General features: G+C 39.1%; 1 protein-coding gene across 16 annotated transcripts in view; it reads right to left on the reverse strand.

The window, feature by feature from the left end:
• Nucleotides 1–22,796, reverse strand: part of PPP2R2B (protein phosphatase 2 regulatory subunit Bbeta) — a 483,915-nt gene that overhangs the window by 114,352 nt on the left and 346,767 nt on the right. The window lies entirely within an intron of this gene.

Genomic DNA, 22,796 nt, shown 5'->3' on the forward strand with positions numbered 1-22,796 from the left:
CTTACAACATATTTGCACAAACTCTCACATGCACATTTCCACTTTACTCTACCACACAACCAATTTTCCTTCCCACTTGCTTGATTCCTAGTATTAAGATGATTTGTGTTTTTCCTCCTTCCCCTGCTGTGGAGATGGTGTATTATTTTTCAACCATTCAAATATGAAAGCAGCTTACTGGGATAGAATGCCAACCCCAATTTATTCATGGTGTTCATTGTAAAATTATGACTTCAGAGGGACCTAGCCACACCCTCTTTAGGAGCCAAGCTTTCCCTGCTAATATGCAGGAAGCCCACCATGCTTGCTGAGCTGTGAAAATCCAGATGGTGGGAAGCAGGTGAGTAATGAATGCCATGCTGTTCCCCTTAAAATGCACACAGCTTCCCCAGGCTGACCAAATCTCCAACACTAAACAGGTTTGAATCAACCCAAGGACATGTGGGTTGATAAAGATTGCCTTTTATTCAAAACAAGTTCCTGCAACATAGAAGCCTAGAAGATAAAATTTTCCCATAGTTGGAACAAAACTTGCCTAAAGGGCAAAGGAGTCTTAAAAATTATAAGTCTCTGAGTACAGAAAAATCCAGTGGGAAATTGATAGCAGTCCAGACTTGCCTACATGCCTGTGTGGTTTACAGTGGAATCTGCTGTCAAGGTGTTTACCATCTGTCACCCAATTTTTCAAAAAGCAGAGGAGTAATTAACTGCTCAGGCAATACAAACTCTGTCAATCATTCAGATCTATTATCCACACAACATGGGACATCTATGGCTGACCCCAAAGTCAGCAGGACTCCAGGTCCAAAATGAGAAAGTTCTCACATCTGTGGGGAAATGGGAGTTCTTGGGTAGGCCCTGTGCTACCTGCTACCCAAACACACATATTATGGCATCTGGCACATGTTTGGTCAGAAATTTTGCTTTGCCAGATGTTCTGAAGTCAGTAAGACATGGTATCCACTTTGTGGAAGCTAAAATTCCCCATATTTTGGGACTGGCTCAGGTATCACTTCCTTAAGAAGCCCTGTGTGACTTCTTTTAAGCCCAACACAGCTCCCTTTATTATGCAGCCTCATTGCTCCCCATACTTTGCCTTTATAAGTTATCACCACTAATCATTAGCATTTATCACAATGATATTAGAATCATTTATATGCCTGTTTCAGTCTCTTCATTGTAAACTTCACAAGGAACTTGTTCACCACTAAACCCTCAGTGCCTAGCTGAGTCTCTTAGTATATAACAGATGCTTCTCAATCTTTTTTTTTCTATGCTCACAAGTCATCAAGCAATCGATCTTTTTTCTTTAATGGATCACTGAATGGGCACTGAAGAGAGCCAGTACCAAAGTGGACCAACATATAGAGAATGGATAACCCTAAACAAAGTACCAATAATCAAAATATGTATGCTGGGTAGATGTAAACATTTACTTAAGATGTGAAGCAAGAAAAAGTTCTCATTTGGAATAGTGAGTGTTTGATGATTTTAGAATGAGATACATTGCTCAATAAATAATAGATCTTGTCCTAAAAAGCCTTTGCAGCATTGGCAGGGATTCGGGGTCCTATGAATAACAGGAAGAGAAAGCAGATGGGTTGGGGGAGAGAGGACGTCCAGGTACGGTCCTACTTGGGAGAGGGCATGGAGGTGGTAATAAAGCCAAAGTGGATGAGCAAATACATCTGAGATGAAAGGACTCAATTTAATGAACGCCTATTATGTGCATGTCACTGGGCTGGGTACCAGGGATATAGTAATAAACAAACACAACTGATACTTGCCCTTGTGAAACTCTCAGTTAGAGGACTGGGAGGTAATGGGAGATTGGGATACAATTACAATGTTGGGGAAAGGTTGTTCAAAGATTCTGATCATAGAAATTTTTAAGTCAAAGAATTTTTTTTTTTTTCCTAGAGGGAAGCAGAAGTCCTTATCAGAACTCAAGGAAACACATCTCAGCCATATTCTTGCATGCAATAAATCTCTTTTATTTCTCTAAAGGACAAATTGAACACTAAATACAATGCATATTTTTGTTAAACTGTAGGTGGGCCTAAAGAAATGAATGAAGAATATGATAGGCAAGGATTTGATTTTTTCCTCCTAAAACATGAGGTCCCGATGTCAAACAAAATATATTGCTAATAGTTCACAAGGTATTATTATGTTACGATGGTTTTTCAAGGGTCTTAGCAAATAAAATGGAAAGTATTAGAAACAAGCGTGCCAATTATAATACCATGAATCACTTAGTATTTTTTCTCTTTCTCCCTCCTTCTAGTTTCTGGCTAGGAGTTGTGGTATTTTGAAGAAGATTATAAAGTATGCTCTCTTTTGGATAATATGCATATTTTAAAGCACTGAATGCAATACTGTACACACAGTAGGTAAGAGTAAAATACAGAATGAATAAACTAGTGTTGATTTTCATCAGCAGCAGGACCCAATCTTTAATAAATATTCATCAGGATAAAGGCAGTATAGTAAATACTTACTGCTTTTATCTATCCACTGAAAATCGGATATTTAGAAAATCTATTATATTTGACTTCATGGTCATGTAGCAGTTTAGATAACAATGAATAATATTAAAACTAGAAAAGTCAGGAAAGGTTTAATGTTAATAGGACATAAGGGTGATCTGGTTGCAACATCTGTCACCCCACTGATCGCCAGGGTTGATTTGGCTGACCCAGATGGCTAGGCGGGTGTCTCCTTCCTCCCTCACCACTCTGTGCATCCCTCCCAGAGCTGCACAATGGGTTGAAGAGCATGACCATCCCCAGTAGAGGAGGACTGGTCTTCGGTCAAGGGTATATGAGTAGCTGCGTTCCCCTGCTAGAATCTCCAAACAATGTCTCAAGATTTAGGGTTAATTAATTCATTCATTGACCCATTTATTCACTCAACAAATGTACATTGAACACACCAACTACGTGTAAAGTACTATTCCAGATATTAAAGACTATCAATTAAAAATAGATAAGATATCTGTCCTCATGCATCTTACATTCTAGTTGTGGAGAAAAGACAATCATCAATGAACATACTAAATTACATTGTATGTTATGTACTAAGGAAAACAAATAGAGCTGAGTAAGAAGAACAGGACTGGCATTTGCAGGGAGGCTGCAATTTCAATAGGGTGGTTGTGACAGACTTCATGGGGGAGACTTGAAGGAGTGGAGGCGTTCACGATGCAGGTATCTGTAGGAAGAGTGTTCCAAAGAGATGAAACTGACAGTGGAAAGACCCTAAGAGGGAAACGAACATGTGTTAAGGGATCAGTGTGCCTGGAGCAGAACAAACAAGGGGTAAATAGGTAGGAGAAATGGGAGGGTCAGATGATATAGAGTCTTGTATAACACAACAGGACTCTCTCATTTCAGAGATCCATGTGATTGCTATGAATAAAAGACCTCTTAATTTTTTTTGTTTCTTCCTCCTTACCTTCTCTCCCTCTCCCCTGACCTCACACCTCTTCTCTCTTTTCTGCTTTCCACTCATCTCTCCCTCCCTTCCCTTCTCCTTTTGAAGCTGAGAGCAGAAAGGACTCTGTTCTTTTAGCTACCTACTATCTGCCTACCAGGCAGAAGGCTGCTAACTCATATACACTTTAAAGTGATGAGAAATCTACTACAAGATCACTTCCACATGGGTAGGCTGACCTCCTTTTGGCCTTCCTTAACTTTCACCAGTATCCTTAATATCTTATAAAAACCAGTCTGTCAGAGTGGGGAAAAAAACCCTACACTCTCATCCTTTCCCTGTGCAAGATTTACAGACATGTTGTGAATGGCCAGACCCAGGTGATGGTGCCAGGAACTTTCCAAGTGATTTGTAGATCTCCCTTCCAGGACATCAGTCTTTAATGGAAAACTCTTTTAGCTGCACATTCCTTTCCTGCAGTATGACTACAGGTAGAGAATTGCAACTGTCATAAAGAAGACTCACTGAAATTAACTAGCTATTGACTTGGTCTCAAGACATTATAGTCTAAGAGAAACACCAGCACTGCACAGTTTAGAAAAGCATAGTTTTTCTTTGAAACTACCATTTATTGAGTTGGCCTACTGCAAGCCAGGCACGGCGTTCGACCCTCTATATACATACACTCTCTTCCTAAATCTATAGATCCATCGTCATATATTGGATACTGACTTTGGTCATGATCTGTGCCTTGTGTTTTACGTTATATCACTTAATTGTCACTCAAACTCCATGAGTTTTAGTATCTTACCCCATTTTTCAGATGGGAAAATGGTGGCTCAGACAGGATAAATAACTTGCTCATGTTTGGAAGACTAGTTGTGGAGCTGGGATTTAAACCCAATTGTAGTTCCAAAGCTTGTGTTCAGAACCTGCCTTTTTGTGGACTGCTTCTTTTCCCTCCACTTTCTATTATTTCTTGTTCCTATTCTCTTCTGTCTACTAGCTCTTCTTTTTTCTATATAAATTCTTTTTTCATCTTTCACTCACAGTTGTAGGTGTTACTTCTTAACACAGCAGAGTGTATCTTCTGGGCTCAATCTTCACTTTTCCATCATTGTCACATACTCCATCAAAGTTTAACTCCTCAGACTCTCAAAGCAAATACAATCTTTGCTGACCAACTGTTCATGCCATTTCATTTATCTAATATATTCTTGTCATTAATTGTGCCTGTTGACATCTCATTCTTTGAGACAGCATGTCCCTCGTGGGCAGGATCTTCTGCATTATTATAATCTGAGGACCTAGCATAGGGACTGGCATCTAGTAGGTTTGCAAAAAACACTTGTTTACTGACTAAATAAAAAAGTAAATACACAAATCCTTCAAGGCCAGCTCAAATGTCACCTATTCCATGAAGCTTTTCTAAGCTTCATTGATTGGAAAAAATTCCTTCTTCCTCACAAAAACTGTAACTCTTTGTACTTTTACATGAGATCCATGACATTGTCACTTACATGTGCACTTGTTCTATTTTCCTAACTGAAATGTATTTCATTAAAGGCAGAATTCCTATTTTACTCAATTTTGACTCTACTAAGCACAATTAATGTTTGATGAATAAAAGAATGTAAAATCTGAACCTTTCTCTAATAATACAATTTAGCTCTTAACCTTTATTAGGAGATCTCGGACATCTTTGAGGATCCAATAAAAGCTATAAATCCTTTCCCCATAAATATGCATGTACTTATATTTGTGAAATTCTGCATCTTATTTTCATGGTACTTCTGAATCTCTGGATCCCTAGTGGGATCTGAGACCATCACTCAATACTACCCTGCATTCAGATCTTTGCTTAAACAATTCTTCAATCTGGAAATTATCCTCTTAGAACTTATCCTGTTTCCCTTCCAACACCCAGTTGAAAATTATTCTCTTCTAGAAACCAAGTAAAGATAGTTTACATTTAAAACTTCACTAACTTAGCTGGCATCTTCTTATCAGGCATGACTCATTTCTATTGGATTATGGTATGAATGTTGATAGATGGCTCAAATATACTTTGTGTATGTGTTATCTGTTTAACTAGATTATAAGTTCCCTGAAGACAGAATAATATTTATTTCTTTAGTAGAAAGCATCTTTTTCAGTACCTAGGATCTTATTCTGTGCATAGCAAACATGACATAAATGGTTCACAACTGGAGATTTAGGATTCTCATGGGGACAACTGACTTTGGGTTTATGTAATGCACATGACAGCTCTCTGCTTAGCTTAAAGTCACACATGTTCCATTTTTACCTACAACTTATTGTCATTTTTAATTGTTCATTGCTATAGGCTTATAGCTTGGGACACCTCTGAAATAAAACTAGTATTTGAGAAATCTAGTACCTAGGCCATTTTCAGAAATGCTTTCTCCAGGAATAGCAGATAGGAGAGGAGTAAAAATCAGATCACATTTCCATACCTCCAAGGACTCTATTTTTGGGGAACATTTCAAGTACTGATTCCAACAACCTAAGTTATTGCCTTTGGAGGATATGAAAAAGCTTCAAGCTTGAAAAAGTCCATAACTATGAAATGCGTTGGCAAAATTCCTTTCTTTCCAACACACACCATAGCAGGTTTCTAGCACTGACTGTGATGCATTGTTTTCTGCAAAGTTCTTGGGGAATAAAAAATGATATGTCAATATTTTATCAGGTAACAGAAGGAACCAAACCATTAAGCACTGAAGATATAGACTCAACACTGGCCATAATCTCAAATATACCTCCTGCTTCTTCAACTGAACTTGTATCAACAGTAAAATGTACTAGACACCATTTTGGGGAAGCTCTGGGGTAATATAACCTTTTGGTAGGTCATCATTAAGAAAACTTTGTGAACGGGCCCTTTCCTCCCTCTCAAACTATCCCCTGACCTCCCTCCTTACCATTTTCTAGCCTACTTTTGCTTTCAGGATCTCATAAATTTCCTGCTTTCCCCCTTAATTGGGGGAAACATGTTTTGCCTAAACTAGTCCCCCGTCCTCCCTTTTCCTTAGCCAACATCTCTTCATTTAAAAAAATTTCAGCTTGAACAGCAGCACTTCCTGAGAGTGGACTTTTCTGACAACCTATTTTAAAGTCTTCACATTGTTCTTTATAGTACTCTATCCTTTTTCTTTAATGCATCTACCAGAATTCATCATTATGTATATTATGTATGTTTTTGAGTGTTTATTGTTAATGTCTGTCTCCCTTGTAAGACTACATAATTCATAAGAATTCATAATTCACAGGAATCACAGCTGATTTTTTTTTTTTAACCAGTGGTGTTCCTGGCCCCTAGCCCAATGTTTGACACATAGTAGACATGCAAGCATTGCTCAATGGAAGTATGGTTTTCTAATCCTATGTCTACAAAAAATACAAAGATTAGCCTGGCGTGGTGGCACACGCCTATAGTCTCAGCTACGCAGGAGGCTGAGGTGGGAAGACAGATTGAGCCCAGGAGGTTGAGGCTGCAGTGAGCTGTGATCGCACCACTGTACTCCAGCCTGGGTGACAGAGTGAGACCCCATCTTAAAAAAAAAAAGTATGGTTTTATAGAATATTTATTAATATTTGTAGCCTGATCATTTGGATTATATCCTCTAATGTTGTTCTTACACACACACGTACATTTGGTTTTCAGTTGAATTGAATGTAGCAGAACTATGGGATCATGAAAATTTGAAAACCAATAAAATCCGCATTTTCTTCATTCTAGTTAATAAGGTCTATGCTGAGCTAATCATATACACGAAAACACATGCATTATAAAATGCACACACACCCTTCTGCTACTTAAATTCCAGCCCTTGTCTAAACCAGTCTCCACCCTTTCAATTTGCAGGAAGAAAGGCAATCGAACACCAGAGACTGGGTGGGAAGATCTTTATATGCCAAGAAGTCTGACCCAGTGAACTATTTCAATCACATACGCAGTTTGAATTGGATTGCCCGATCCCTGAGAAGGGATTTCTGGATTAGACAGTTCATTAGAGGCTGAGCCAGCTTCTAGGGCTTGTCGGTCTTTGCTCTGCATGCCTGGAATTAGCAAAGTGATGCAGTGAAGGCTGCCTGAGTGACAGCTGCCAGTGAGTCACATGAAATAATGGCTGAAATAGCAGCTACTCAGAGGCAACAACCACACCTGCAGCACAGAATCCCAAGACGAAAATGAGATTTGCTGTCCATTGAAAACTATTTACTGAGCACCTTCTATGTGCCTGACCTAGGACTTTGTCTTGAGAAATAATTCTAAGAGTTGATCAATAGCAGTCTTGTAATCCCAGGTTAAATAATAGCTTCCACATTTACTAGCTGGCAAATCTTGGGTTTATTATTTAACCTCTCTCTCTGCCCCCTACTTATTTAATCTGCAAAATGGAGATGATGATATTATGTTGAGGATTATGTACATAAATTTATGCAAAGCACTTAGAATGGTACCTGACACACATAAGCACTAAATGTTAGTATAGTATTTTACCTAGAAGTAACATAATGAATGGTTAACAGAATGACTTTAGGTGTCAGAAAGATACCATTCATCTCTGTTATTTACAAGTGATGTGCCTTTGGGCAAGTTACTTGAGTTCTCTGAATCTCAGTTTCTTTATCTGTAAAATAAGAATAATATTGGTACCATTTTGGAGGGGAATTATGAGGATTAAATGAGATAAGGATGGGGAGGAGCTTAGCATGATGCCTTGCACATTGTAGCTCCTCAATATATATAATTTGTTGTTGTTGTTCCCAGTGGATCACTCATCTGGATCCCAGATAAGGCAGAGCAAGGCTCCACAGCTCCACATCATGGGACCAAATAGCCCAGAGGATACCAGTTGGAGTGGATAGGTCATATCTGACAAGCAGATTTATTTTATTTGGACTAGTTTATTAACATTGCAGTATTAGCCCACAAAAAGGTTTCCAATATTTTGAATGAGTTTCTATCATCTAAAAAGTATAAAGTTTCATTTTAAACAATTGAGATTTTTCAGTTTCTTTAGAAAAATGAAGATTGGCAACATCGAGCTGGCATTCCCATATGGCCATTCCTGGCTTGAGTGGGGAAGCAGCTGCTCCCTTTAGAAGGGCATAGGTCTTGAATTTACTGCACCTCCTAACATTTCCTAGTGTACCCCCAGCCTTAGTGTCAAGTGCCAGCTCCCATTTACCCTCCTGAGGTTTTCCTCTACCTCTCTGCTTTCATCTTTTACGCTACTTTGCCTCTGTAGGCATCTGAGTTAGCAGCTGCTGCTCTTTACTGTTGAGTGGTATCCTCTGCAAACTGGTACCTCTCTACAGGGCTGCATGCAAGGTAGCAACACCTTTATCCACACAGCGTTAGGTCATTTGTCAGCACTGCAAGTGCAAGTATGGAATGAAAAAACAGTCAAAACTGCAAATGCAAGTGTGGAATGAAAAAACAGTCAAATCACAACTAAGGGCTGGCCTAACCAGTAAGCTGAGCACATCCTTGGAGGACAGCCTCTTACCCAGAAGTTGACTGCATGAATTCACTATTCACTCACCCTGAATCTTCTCCAGTTTCATTTAGACTGAGGGTAGAGGATATGGGACAAAGGATAGGGGTGCTATACAACAATACTTCAAAACTTAGTTAATCTAAAATATATCGTATGGACCATTAGTTCCTTAAGATGCTGTTTCTTGGGGGGAAGATGTCGAACACTGTTGGGAAATAGCTCATACACTGTCCCTCATCTTGGGGATTTATCTGGGTAAATATTGAGTTGTCCCATCAGAAAGAAGTTCACCCACAATTCATACATTAACAGATATTTACTAAGGACTTACAGATATTTATTAAGATTTTATTAAGGACTTGCCAGGCACTGTTCTTTTTGGTGTTGGAGATTCAGTATTGACAGTCAATATTAAATCTGAATATTGACAGATTCAGTTCAGACAATCCTGAACTCAGGTAACTTATTCTAGTGTGGAGTAAAGAAGACTTCACTCTCTTTCCAAATTTATCTGACTATAGAATGCTACTGAAAAATACTGCTTTATACATAGTGCATAGCCACTTGCAAATCCTATCTCTAGAGACTTTTCATGATAAAGGAATGATGGAGACTTTCACTTCTGTGAATACATAAGAGAATCAGACCACTCCAAAATGTTTTAGAGAAACAGATAATTTATTTTTTGTTTCTTGAAAAGTCAATTAACCCACCAGGGCAGCCTTAATTTGGAAAGAACCACAGCCTCACCTGGGACTCAGGCCTGGCTAAGTTTTCCGAGGATATCACATGAAGGGTTAACTTGACATTTACCTCCAAACTGGAGCTGTTTTTCTCTGCCTCTAATATGACCCTGTTGGAAATGTATTTGTTTTTCACTATTTAATCTTCTGCATCACCCACTGTTGATTAGATTTAATTAATTTATGTTTCTAATGAATTTAGAAACTTGCAGTGCTGTAGCAGGAAAATTTTCAGACAGCATCTGGCCACCAAATGGATTGATTACCTTGTCTGCAAAAGTCTTTCAAACATCTGGGGCCTGATTTTGTGAAACATCCAGAGGCTCTTTCAAAGGTAAGAAAACCCACACAGAAGAATCTTGAGGGGAGAAAGAGAGAAGGTGCTAGAAATAGGTAGGATTCTCTTTGATTTGCAAACCAGGATCCTGGCACTCTCCCAACATGAAATCACATTTTGCTGCTCGTTGGCACAGTTTCAATGGCACCAAATAGACTGATCTGAATCTATTTTGTTCAACATCATTGGATTCCACCAGGCCCAAGCCAGGCTGCCGCCCTGTGAGCTTCTTTGGCACTTCCTTCTATGTGGAAGCTCCCAGTGATCATTAAGGCGAAACATTTACAGAAAACATTCAGAGAGAAGCACTTTGCTCTCATTCACTCAACAAACATTTATCAGGAGCCCACTGCGTGCCTGGCACTGAGCCATGCATACCTCTTAAGTAGCTCTTGCAACAACCTTGCAGGATAGGTAGGTACTGCTCTCCCATTCTCATAGATGGGACCAAGTAATAAGTAAAAATAACAATAATCATTAAGGTTAACAGGAACACTACTAATATAGGATGTAGAGATATGCATACCCACACAGCAGGCTCTGTGTGAAGAACTTTACATGCATTAACTCATTTAACCCTCACAATAAAACCATAAGGTAGATGTCATTATTACTACCCCCATTTTACAGATGAGGAAACTGAGTCACTGTAAGCTTATGTTAACCCAGCTAGCCTTTGGCAGAACCAGCCTTCTAACATAGGCAGTCTAACTTGAGAGCTTTTTGCTATAAACCACTCAACTTTACTACCTCCAGATACTATTTACCGAAGACCTGCTATATGTTAGGTACTATCTTACAGCTTTTACAACATTAGATTTTAATGACATTTACGCCATATGCAGTGGATGCTATTATTCCCAGACAAGAAAACAAAAGCCTAGAGACATTAAGTAACTTGTTGAAGTCACAAAGAGAGTTAGTAAGACTTAGGCTAGGGCTTAACTCAGGTCTGTGGGGCTACAAAGGCCACTTTCTGCTTACTGAGTTATCTGCTGATGAATCAGAGAAAAAATGAGTGTTGAGAACTCAATAGCTTTCTCAAAGCTGCCCCAGGAAACAAACTAAAAGTCAGAAGAAGGCATAGCCTGGCTGCTTTGCACAGCCCAGCCCAGTCCAGAAAAGGGGAAGCTACAAAATACGCTACAAAGAATAAGAAAACAGCTTCATCTAACAGAAGTAGGTGAAAGATGTTAGAAATCTTATTGCCTGACTGGTTTTTCTGGCTCAAGTTCAAAGAGAAATGACTGACAAGCAAGTGGGTTGCCCACAGTATAAACAATAATGAAAAAGCCCGCAATGCTGAACATCTGAAATTTTTTGCAATGTTGCACAATCAGGTTATGCCTAATACATAGTATAAAACACAATTATATACAGTACCAGTGTTGAAGAAACCCAGTTTGACATGGTTCTTGTGATAGAATATAATTACTAAGTCTGGCCATTTCTTTTGATTAAAAAACTTATTTTCTTTGATTTCTCTTTTGTCTACTGCCACTACCTAAACATGAACAGGTCCTTGCTCCTCTTTGGGCCTTTGGATGTGCCTTTCTCTGCCTGGAACCTGGCTAATCTCTATTCATCCTCGATCCTCAGATTGTCATCTCTTCCTCCAGGAAGTCTTCCTTGACTTTCCTATTCTTGGTTAGATGCCCATTTTAAGCACAATGTATATTTCCTCCTATTATAGCATTTATTACACCGTAAGGTAACTGTTTATTTGTTGGCCTCCTCACTGAGAGAGCATATGTTGGTTGCCACTGTATTCCCAGTGTATGGGTATGGTACATAATAAGTGTCCAATAAATATTTAATTGACTGGATGAATTGGAGTGAACCTCATAACATCCTCTTTGTTGGTCTCCCTGTTTGAAACCTCTCACCTCCACACTTTGTGCTACATCCCATCAGTCATTCAGCTTTCCTTTAAACTTTCATAGTGTCATTTTAAAAAATCACTTCCCTTTGAACACTCACATAAAAGTCGGAATACTGATAATCTCTGGGCGAGGGAGAATTAAGTAAGAGTGGGAAAGAGAAAATCTTACGGAGTCCTAAAACTGTCCTGTACTTTTATGTGGGTAATGGCGACATGGTTGTATACATGTATAAAAGTCATTAAGCTGAATACAAAAGAATAATGCTCGTTATTGTGAGTAATTAACACCTCAGAATAAACACATGAATCCTTTGAAAGATCACTTGTGTTGATAGGATAAAATCCAGACCTCCTTGCCCCAGTTTTCATTGTTCTTTACTGATTGGCCCAATGGTCGATGTACTTGTTCAAACTCACTTTTCTAAAACACATGCCCTGATCTTCTAACAGGTCCTGAAACCCTTCTCACTCATTCCCATCTCTGTGCTTAAAATCATGTTTTCTTACCCTAAATGTTTATTTCTCTTCCTCCCACCTTACAAAAGCTCCTCCCCCTCTTGGAGGGCCAGGACAAATTCATCCACACAAACTCAACAAATCCACAAATCTCACCAATCCCTTTTTTCTCTGAACCTTTGACTATTTTGTCTGTTTCATTCATTCGTGCCAACATTTCCTGAGGACTGTAAGTTCCTTGAAGGCAGGGATGTTATCTTATTTTCAATTTTTATATTTAGGACAGTGCCTGGTACAATGGTAGATTCTCAATATATATTTGTTGTGAATATACCAAAGTCCTACTTACATGTCCAGACCCTGGGCAGCTATGAGTCTGTACAGAGATTAAAAAGGCAGGTTGTCTATGTCCTTTAGAATGAAAACATAGTGGTGTTAAGCCCATGGACTTAGGATTCCCACATGATTTCAAATCCAGGTTTTGCAACTCACTGGCTCTGTGATCCAGTGTACTCGATGGCCATCCCAAAAACTCAGTTTCCTCAGCTGTAAAATGGGGACTCTCATAGGTTTTTTTTTTGAGGGTTACATGAGAATATAAACATTTATTTTATTAGTGAGCTTTTATTGAATTTGTTGTTTTGCTAAATAATACACAATTCCACCCAAATAAAAGCTTATGCCCTTGATGTTATAATGCAAAGAATTCAGCATAGCGATCGACTCACAGGGAACACTGAACACATGGTAGTTATTCTTATCAGAGCTATTATAATCCAAACGTATAGCTGCAGTGAGAAAAATCTATAAATTAGGAGGTAAAAATGTAGAAAGCAAGGAGAGTGGGCTCGTTGTGAGATATATACATGTGCACACAAACACAGAGTGAATCTAATCTATAACAAATTCCTTAGGGAAATTCCATCACATCCCATTAACACGGTCCCAAAGGCAGGAGCTGGGCTGATCTTGACATATTTAATATCTTTGAAAAAATTCTGAAACCATAATCATCTCAAAATGGTATACAAAAGCAAGTCTATCTGGGAGTTACATGCAAACACATTTTACCTTAGTTCTAGCTTACATAATTCTTTAATCATCATAATTCCTAGTGCTTCTCTTAAAACTTTTGACCTTAATAGGATGATTGACAGTTAGGAAAGGGAGAACACTGCTCAATAGGATTTTGACAGTTAGGAAGGGAGAACACTGAGGAACAAGTTCTCAGTGTGTTTTTACACACTCATTTAAAAGTCAACAGTTTAATAATTCTAATTCATATATACTTCTATTCATGCGATCAATAATTCATAGAAATTCCTCAGCAGCATTTTTAGTGACAACAGAAAGGGTAAAATATTTCTTCTCTTCCCTTTGCCTTCCTTTCCTCACTTAGTCATGCCTGGAGCCTGGAGAGCACAGAATTTCAAGAAAACAGTTTCCATGGTGATTCTTCCTTTGAGTACCCGACTGTATTTTGCTCTTTCTGGAGTGAATTAATGCTTCTTATTGCTTTCATGCTAAATATATTGCAGATTAGATTTGATTTCCTTTGCAGTGATATAGTTTTATTGCGAAAATGGAAAGTAAAAACACAGCATGAAGAAACTATGTATTTCTGCCACTACACTGTCAGAAGGCTGGAAAAAAATCCGTTTCAGAAAAAAATAACCAGCCATAGGGAAATGGATGCAGGTATCTGGAAGCTAGGATATTCATGCATGCATCTAAATGTTGGAAAGCCTGCCTTAGAAGATAATCTTAATTCTTCTATAAGTTGAAGGTGTTATAAGTTGACCATAAAACACTGAGTTACAAGACATATCGATTTTTAGTGTACTATCCTCTTCTCAGCACAGAAAATATACATCATATAGAACAAAGAAATCTTCAAACCCACAATATGGCACTTACTTTATATTTTATTAAGAAGAGCTTTGTTTCCTACTAAAGCTAAATAACTGGCCTTCTTTCACTTGTTAAAATAGTTATGTGACCTTCCTAAGATTCCCATAGCACCCCGCATTTCCTGACATAGAATTTATCACATGTACTTACTATCCACTATGTCCATCTTCCTCACTAGATTCTAAAAGGGCAGGGCCCATGTCTGTCCTGTTCACTGTTGTACCTTGTGCCTAGCATGGCACATGGGAAGCTGAAAATTATAACAAGAAAACTATGAAAGCTAACTCTGAGGCATTGAGGACTTTCTTGTAAAGCATCAGTGGGCTGGTGTGCTGGATAGAGATGGAATCTCATGTACATTATAAATACTCAAATCTTAGCAGCAGCTATTGGTTTTGATAGTCAGTCCTACCTGGAGCCTTGATCATTACTTGTCTTTGAGGCACTAAGGAGTTAAAGGGAAGAATCCATCATGCCAGAGGAGGAGGAACAAAAAGCAGGCACCATCCTCTAAAGCCTCCTTCTCCACCACTGCATTCCCACCCCTCAGAGCCTGGAGCCAAGCACTTACTGGGCGCCAAACAAGCAGGAAGAAAACCAGGATTTTGGCCAATTTAAGCCAACTAGGGAGTATTCAGCATCTATGCCAAACTAGATATGACTGTCCTAGGTGCTGCTGAGGACAAAGAGTGGAACACAGGAATTTTTGGCTCTAGCGAGTTTATAGTCTCAAAGGGATTCTTTTGGGATTGTGCAGAAGGGGAGTATGGCCAAGTATAAACACACACACATACCCTGATTATTAACAATAGTGACAATATTTATTGAACAACCCATTAGGCACACTTCTAAGCACCACATATGCATGAACTCACTTGATCGTCATAGCAAATCTGTTTATTCCTATTATTTTCATTTGACATATAAAGAAATTGAGACTTTGAAAGGCTAGGTAACTTGCCTAACATCCTAAAACCAGTTAGTAGTGGAGCTAAGATTCAAACCCACACAGTCTAGTCCTTGAGTCAATATCTTAACAACAAAACCATTCTGAATCTCAGGCTCATGGGATCTGATCTGAGAAATCTACCTTACAAAGGATTTCCCATAGTCTCTTTTGCTGTATAAATTATCCAAAGTCGCTTATGTTCATAAATGCTCCTGGGGAATCATCAGGATGCATAGAGGGCCATATACAGTTCTGGATTTCAAGAGGAAACCCAGTTCTGTGGCTATGTAAATGTTAGATTTGCATGGCTTTGTAACTAGGATACACATTATGGTAAGATTTCTCCTGGCTCAAGGAGGCATTTCCATAAGAAGGGACAACTGGAGGATTACTGAATGCTAGGTTTCATCCTATAGAACAGACACACTCTAGTGTTTTGACACACTCTACAAAGGGGTTCTTTTGGAACTTCATTTTCTAAACTACCCTTCAGGAAATTCAAAATTGCTCAGCTGTATGCTGAATTTGATTCCACAAAAAACAGTGACAAGAACAAGGTCTCATTGTATTAGCTCACAGATATTTCCCTTCATTTCAGAGTGTGGATTCCTACAGCTATGTTAAACATTTATTTTAAAAAAAAAAGGACAGGAAGGATGTGGATGAAGTCTTAAAGGGTAGGATTATGAGAGGTGTTTTGTTTTTTACTTATTTAAAAATTTTATTTTTAATTGATGAATAATTGTACATATTTATGGGGTACAATGTGATATTTCAATATACATTTACATTGTGGATGGATTAAATAAAGCTAATTAACATAACTATCACCTCATATTTATCACTTTTTGTGGTGAGAATATTTTCAAATCTACTCTTTTAAGTGAAATAATAAACATTGGAGACTCTAGAAGGTGGGAAGGTAGAATGGGGGTGAGGGATGAACTATTACCTATCAGGTAGAATGTACTCTATTTAGATAGGTGCAGTAACAGCCCGGACTTCACCACTATGCAATAGATCCATGGAACACAACTGCACTTGTACCCGTAAGTAAAAAAAAAAAATTTTTTTTAATTATAAAAAATAAACAAAATACCCAAAATCTATTCTTTTAGCAATGTTGAGATATATAATACATTATTAACTATAATCACCAAGTTGTGCAGATCTCTAAAACTTCTTCTTCTTGTGTAATTGAAATGTTATATGCTTTGAATGACATCTTCCCATACCCAATTGCTCCCCCTTCCCCTATCTCAACCCCCAACTCCGAAAACCAGCCCCGGGTAACCACCATTTTACTTTATACTTCTATGAGTTTGACTTTTTTTAGATTCCACATATAAGTGAGATCATGCAGTATTTGTGTGCTTGGATGGAGTTTAAAATTTTACTTTTGCTCTTTTGAGATAATTCTATTTCTCAGTTTTCTGTAATAAGCATGTATAATTTTAAATACCACAAAGTAACTCACTCACTTTAAAAAACTGTTTTATTTTCTCTGAATATGATTGCTAGGGAAACACTTACTTTTTTTTTTTTTTTTTTAGATGCAATGATTTCCCAACAAAAGGAAAGCAAGGACAGGGAATGGAGAGATACCAATGTAGCAAATATTACCTATGAGATCTCAGAATCAGGAAGGGGAAAAATGTTTTCTTCTCAGTATTATCCATTCCACTGTGTGACTCCTATAAACAGAATATTTTTAAATAAGAACTTCTCCCCATGTTTAGTAATAAGAGAGATTATCACTTATTAAGCAGCAAAAACATTGAATAGGTGTGTTTATTTTTTCTCTCAGAAGAGAGAATGGGCTCAGAGATTATGTTCTGTACATGCTCAGAGTCACAGAGTTAACAGATCTCCGTGGGACTGCTGCACTCCACATCCTGTTGGTTAATACTTTGCTCTCCTGTCTTCGTGTGGAGCAAAATAATCCTCCAACAGTTGGGAAGTGATATGGTTTGGCTGTGTCCCCACTGAAATCTCAACTTGAATTGTATGTCCTAGAATTCCCATGTGTTGTGGGAGGGACCCAGGGGGAGTTAATTGAATCACGGGGACTGGTCTTTCCCGTGCTATTCTCATGATAGTGAATAAGTCTCATGAGATCTGATGGGTTTATCAGGGGTTTCCACTTTTGCTTCTTCGTCATTTTCTCTTGTCGCTACCAAGTAAGAAGTGCTTTTTGCCTATTGCCATGATTCTGAGGCCTCCCCAGCCATGTGGAACCATATAAGTCCAATAAAACCTCTTTTTCTTTCCAGTCTCAGGTATGTCTTTATCAGCAGCATGAAAACAGACTAATACAGCAAATTGGTACCAGAAGTGGGGTGTTGCTGAAGAGATACCCCAAAATGTGGAAGCAACTTTGGAACTGGGTAACAGGCAGAGATTGGAAAAGTTTGAAGGGCTCAGAAGAAGAAAGGAAAATGTGGGAAAGTTTGGAACTTCCTAGAGACTTGTTGAATGGCTGTGCCCAAAATGCTGATAGCGATATGGACAATAAAATCCAAGTTGAGGTGGTCTCAGATGGAAATGAGGAACTTGTTGGCAACTGGAGCAAAGGTGACTCTTGTTATGTTTTAGCAAAGACACTGGTGGCATTTTGCCCCTGCCCTAGAGATTTGTGAAACTTTGAACTTGAGAGAGATGATTTAGGGTATCTGGCAGAAGAAATTTCTAAGCAGCAAAGCATTCAAGAGGTGATGTCAGTACTGTTAAAGGCATTTAGTTTTAAAAGGGAAACAGAGCATAAAAGTTCAGAAAATTTGCAGCCTGAATATGCAAAAACCCATTTTCTGGGGAGAAATTCAAGCTGGCTGCAGTAATTTGCATAAGTAGCAGGAGCCTAATGTTAATCCCCAAGACCATGGGGAAAATGTCTCCAGGCCATGTGAGGGACCTTCATGACAGCCCCTCCCATCACAGGCCCAGAGGCCCAGGGGGAAAAAGTGGTTTCCAGGACTGGCCCCAGGTCCTCATGCTATGTGCAGTTTAGGGACTTGGTGCCCTGTATCCCAGCTGCTCCAGCTGTGGCTGAAAGGGGCCAACATACAGCTTGGGCCTGTGGTTTCAGAAGGTGGAAGCCTCAAGCCTTGGCAGCTTCCATGTGGTATTGAGCCTGTGGGTGCACGGAAGTGAAGAACTGAGGTTTGGGAACCTCCACGTAGATTTCAGAAGATGTATGGAAACACCTGGATGCCCAGGCAAAAGTTTGCTGCAGGGGCAGGGCCCTCATGGAGAACCTCTGCTAGGGCAGTGTGGAAGGGAAATGTGGGGTTGGAGCCCCCACACAGAGTCCCTACTGGGGTACTGCCTAGTGAAGCTGTGAGAAGAGGGCCACCATCCTCTAGACCCCATAATGGTAGATCCACTGACAGTTTGCACTATGTGCCTGGAAAAGCTGCAGACACTCAATGCCAGCCCGTGAAAGCAGCCAGGAGGGAGGCTATACCCTGCAAAGCCACAGGGGCAGAGCTGCCTAAGACTCTTACATCAGTGTGACCTGGATATGAGACCTGGAGTCAAAGGAGATCATTTTGGAGCTTTAAAATTTGACTGCCTCTCTGGATTTCAGACACTTGCATAGGCTCAGTAACCCCTTTGTTTTGGCCAGTATCTCACATTTTGAATAGCTGGATTTATCCAATACCTGTACCCCCACTGTATCTAGGAAGTAACTAGCTTGCTTTTGATTTTAAAGGCTCATAGGCAGAAGGGACTTACCTTGTCTCAGATGAGACTTTGGACTGTGGACTTTTGGGTTAATGCTGAAATGAGTTAAGACTTTGGGGGACTATTGGGGAGGCATGATTGGTTTTGAAATGTGGAGACATGAAATTTGGAGGGGCCAAGGGCAGAATGATATGGTTTGGCTGTGTCCCCACCAAAACTCAACCTGAATTGTATCTCCCAGAATTCCCACATGTTGTGGGAGGGACCCAGGCGGAGGTAATTGCATCATGAGGGCCAGTCTTTCCCGTGCTATTCTCATGATAGTGAATAAGTCTCATGAGAGCTAATGGGTTTATCAGGGGTTTTCACTTTTGCTTCTTCCTCATTTTCTCTTGCCGCCACCATGTAAGAAGTGCCTTTCACCTCCCGACATACTTCTGAGGTCTCCCCAGACATGTGGAACTGTAAGTCCAATTAAACCTCTTTTTATTCCTAGTCTTGGATATGTCTTCATCATCAGCATAAAAATGGACTAATACAGGGAGATTAAACTTATATCATTAAAAAGAGAGGTGATCAGGGAAGCCTGAATTGGCATGAGGAGTCTGACCAGGAAATGTAGCCAAAAGATATTATCTGCATTCCAAGAAGAAACTGATGAGGCCTTCGAGGCTCACAGTGGAAAGGGTTAGAGAGGAAGATTCAGCCATATACGAGGTGTGAGTTTGGAGAGAAAAACACAGATTAGATGTATCTTCCTGCTGAAGCTATGCACAACACACCAGCTGGCTCCTTTTCCAATCCATGCTCTATCAGCTAATCCAACAATCATATTTTGTTATTCTTCTCATAAATAAAATGTTGTATGTGTGACAAAGACATCCCTGACAGGAGACTGCACTCCAAGTAAGTTAGAATGAATGGTGACAAAAATGGGATGTTTTCAGGTATACAGAATAATTGCCAGTTACTGGCACTTAAAATGGCTGCAAAATCTGTGGTACTGCTGGGTACCTGATGTTTGCTGCAGCCTCAGGACTCTGATGCCTGGACTTTTTCAGGGTCTTATAGTATCCATTGGCTTTCTGTTTATAGTGCTAATGGAAAATTTAAATTATTTTGCAAGAGACCTTAACTATACTGTACTATGAGTACTTTATGTGGCAGAGAGAAGGCCAACTTGCATTTTTGTATATTCTTCTCCTCTCCCTCTTCATTTCCCGTGGCTTCCCATAGAGTTTAACTGACTAATTAAGAGCTTGGGCTTTGAAGTCAGACGGATCTGAGGGTCAAAGCACATTTCTGCCATCTATTAGCTGCAAAACCTTGGGAGAGTCAGTCACCCTCATTCTCAATTTCCTTCTCTGTAAAACAGTGAAGAAAATCTTTCCACTTTTCATGAAGGAGGTGTGCAGATGAAATGACATAATGCAAATAAAGGAGCTAGCACACTGCCTGACATCTGATAAATCCTCAGTAAGTTTTAGGAAAACAACAATGTAACACAACTGACAAGAATTTGGACAGAGTGGGTATGTCCATCGAACTTTTTTTTGTCTTTCCTCTATGAGAAGTTTGCCATCTCATCATGGGGTCATATTAATTTCTCTAACTATATTGTTAGCTATAGCCTTTCTTTTTGACCCCAAAGTTAGAGCGTAAATATCTCCCACTAACTTGATGATTAAGATAAGGTCCAGGAACTTTTTCCCGTTTACAGTTTAAAAACAACCTTCTGTGGAGATTTTTGATGGAATGTAGGGATATTTATGACTCAGGCCTCCTGGAAAAGTCCTTGATGCTGACTCATTCATTATCCCAAGAAAGGAGGAGGCAGCTGAAATCATCACTCATTTATTCTGCTTCTAACTTACGGTGAAAGGTCAAAGGTAAGTCACTCCACATAGGGCTGAGTATGAGAATAAGAATTTCAATAACTTCTTTTGACCACAAGAGAAAACAGCATTTCTAATGCACATACATTGATAAAAATTTTTGCAAGGACCTCTTTAATACAAGTGCTATAGCACTGATAAATGATAATATTTAGTCTGAAGCCTCAGGCTTCCAGCTACCAATACACAGAAACTACGGTTTTTCCACAGAGCAAGTGAAAACCAACGGGAGGATGGACAAAAATAGAAAGGAGGCATGATTTGGAATTTCCACAGTGACTATGGCCTTGAAATCAGGAACAAAGGGCAATCTTGCAGAGGTATAAGAGGAAATATAAAAGGTTTTGTAGAACAAACCTGGAAGTGAATTCCAGTTGAAACCATGCTCATGGTAAAACATATTTTTACCACAAACAATAACAGCATTAATAGCACTGTCACCATCAGACTATAATAGGCAACAAATACAACATCGATAAAATTTATTGTATGTAAAAAGCTTAGGAATATGCAAATCAATAGAAGAGGAATACTACTAAGTAACAAGTATTTGAGTACTTTGTGTCAAGTGCTCAGCTACAAACTCTAAATGATTTTTTCATTTACTCCTCAAATAGCACTATGAGATTGACTCTACCTCCATATAGACTGTAGCTGGGGCACTCCAGGCTTATAGATGTTATACAGCTTGTTCAAGACCACACAGTTAATGAAGGAGGCTGATTCTAAAGCCCATCTTCTGCTATTGCTGCTTCAGCAAAGTTGTGTTGAAAACAATGCTAACTATTGGCCATAAATTACTGATACACACTCACGGCAAAAATTATTTTTACATACTTAACATTATTCTTGGCTCTAGATACAGGATATAGGGGAGAATATGGGCCGAATTTGGACTTCTAGGTCACAATGAACTCTCAGCATCACTTCCTTTACAAATGTAAATCAGTGGGAGGTGCTGTTCCCGCAATCTGGTTACTCATATTCTTCCCTAAATTTGCAAGTAACCCATTCAGTGCAAGTTATGTGGGAACATGGGATAAAACTTCCAGTATTTCCAAAGTACAGGGCTGGGTGGTCAAAAAACAGTGGCAGTATGGGACTGCTAAATGTTATTTGGTGCAATGCCAACATAAATAGTTTTGCAAGATATAAAATTAATTGGGGGTGAGGGGCTTCTTCCAGTTTCAACACAGCAGATACCCCAACAGAACTACCATTGGCCCATATTTTAAATAAATGAATAAGCTCTCTAATTATAAATATTCTAAATGAGTAAATAGAAGACTACCCATTAACATTTGGCTTTCAGTAAGAAGTATGTGAACTAATACAAGTAGACTTGCTAAAGCTTGAGACTAGAGAGAGAAGATGACAGGATACTGAATTCCCATATTAAAGTTGTTCTAAGCTTGGGCTAGAGCTTTAGACTAACCTCCCTCCAAGTCTAGAATTGGCAACCAGTTTGAGAAGGTCATAAGTAGATCTGGGGCAAGGAAAACAAAACCACACACAGACACACACACACACACACACACACACACACGTCATTTATATGGTAGCATAGGTTATAATTACTATCATGGGTGAATTCAGCTTACCAGGACCCTACTCAAGGTCTTTGCAATATATGTGCTGGAAAGTACTGATTTTGTATTGAATTTGAGTCATGACAACAGCAGCAGCAGCAGTAGTAGTGGTGGTGGTAGTAATAGTAGACAATAATAACGGCAGTAGTAGTAGTGGTGGTGGTAGTAATAGTAGTGGTAGTAATAACAGCTAACATTTATTGAGCATTTCCAGGAATTGTTTTAAGTGCTTTACGTATATTACCTCATAGGGTTGTTGTGAAGATAAAATGAGTTAGGTTTTTGTTTTTTTTTTTTTTTTGAGACAGGGTTTTACTCTGTTGCTGAGGCTGGAGGGCAGTGGCATGATCACAGCTCACTGCAGCCTTAACTTCCCTGGCTCAA

This window comes from Pan paniscus, chromosome 4 (genome assembly GCF_029289425.2).
Source record: "Pan paniscus chromosome 4, NHGRI_mPanPan1-v2.0_pri, whole genome shotgun sequence".
Classification (NCBI taxonomy): Eukaryota; Metazoa; Chordata; class Mammalia; order Primates; family Hominidae; genus Pan; species Pan paniscus.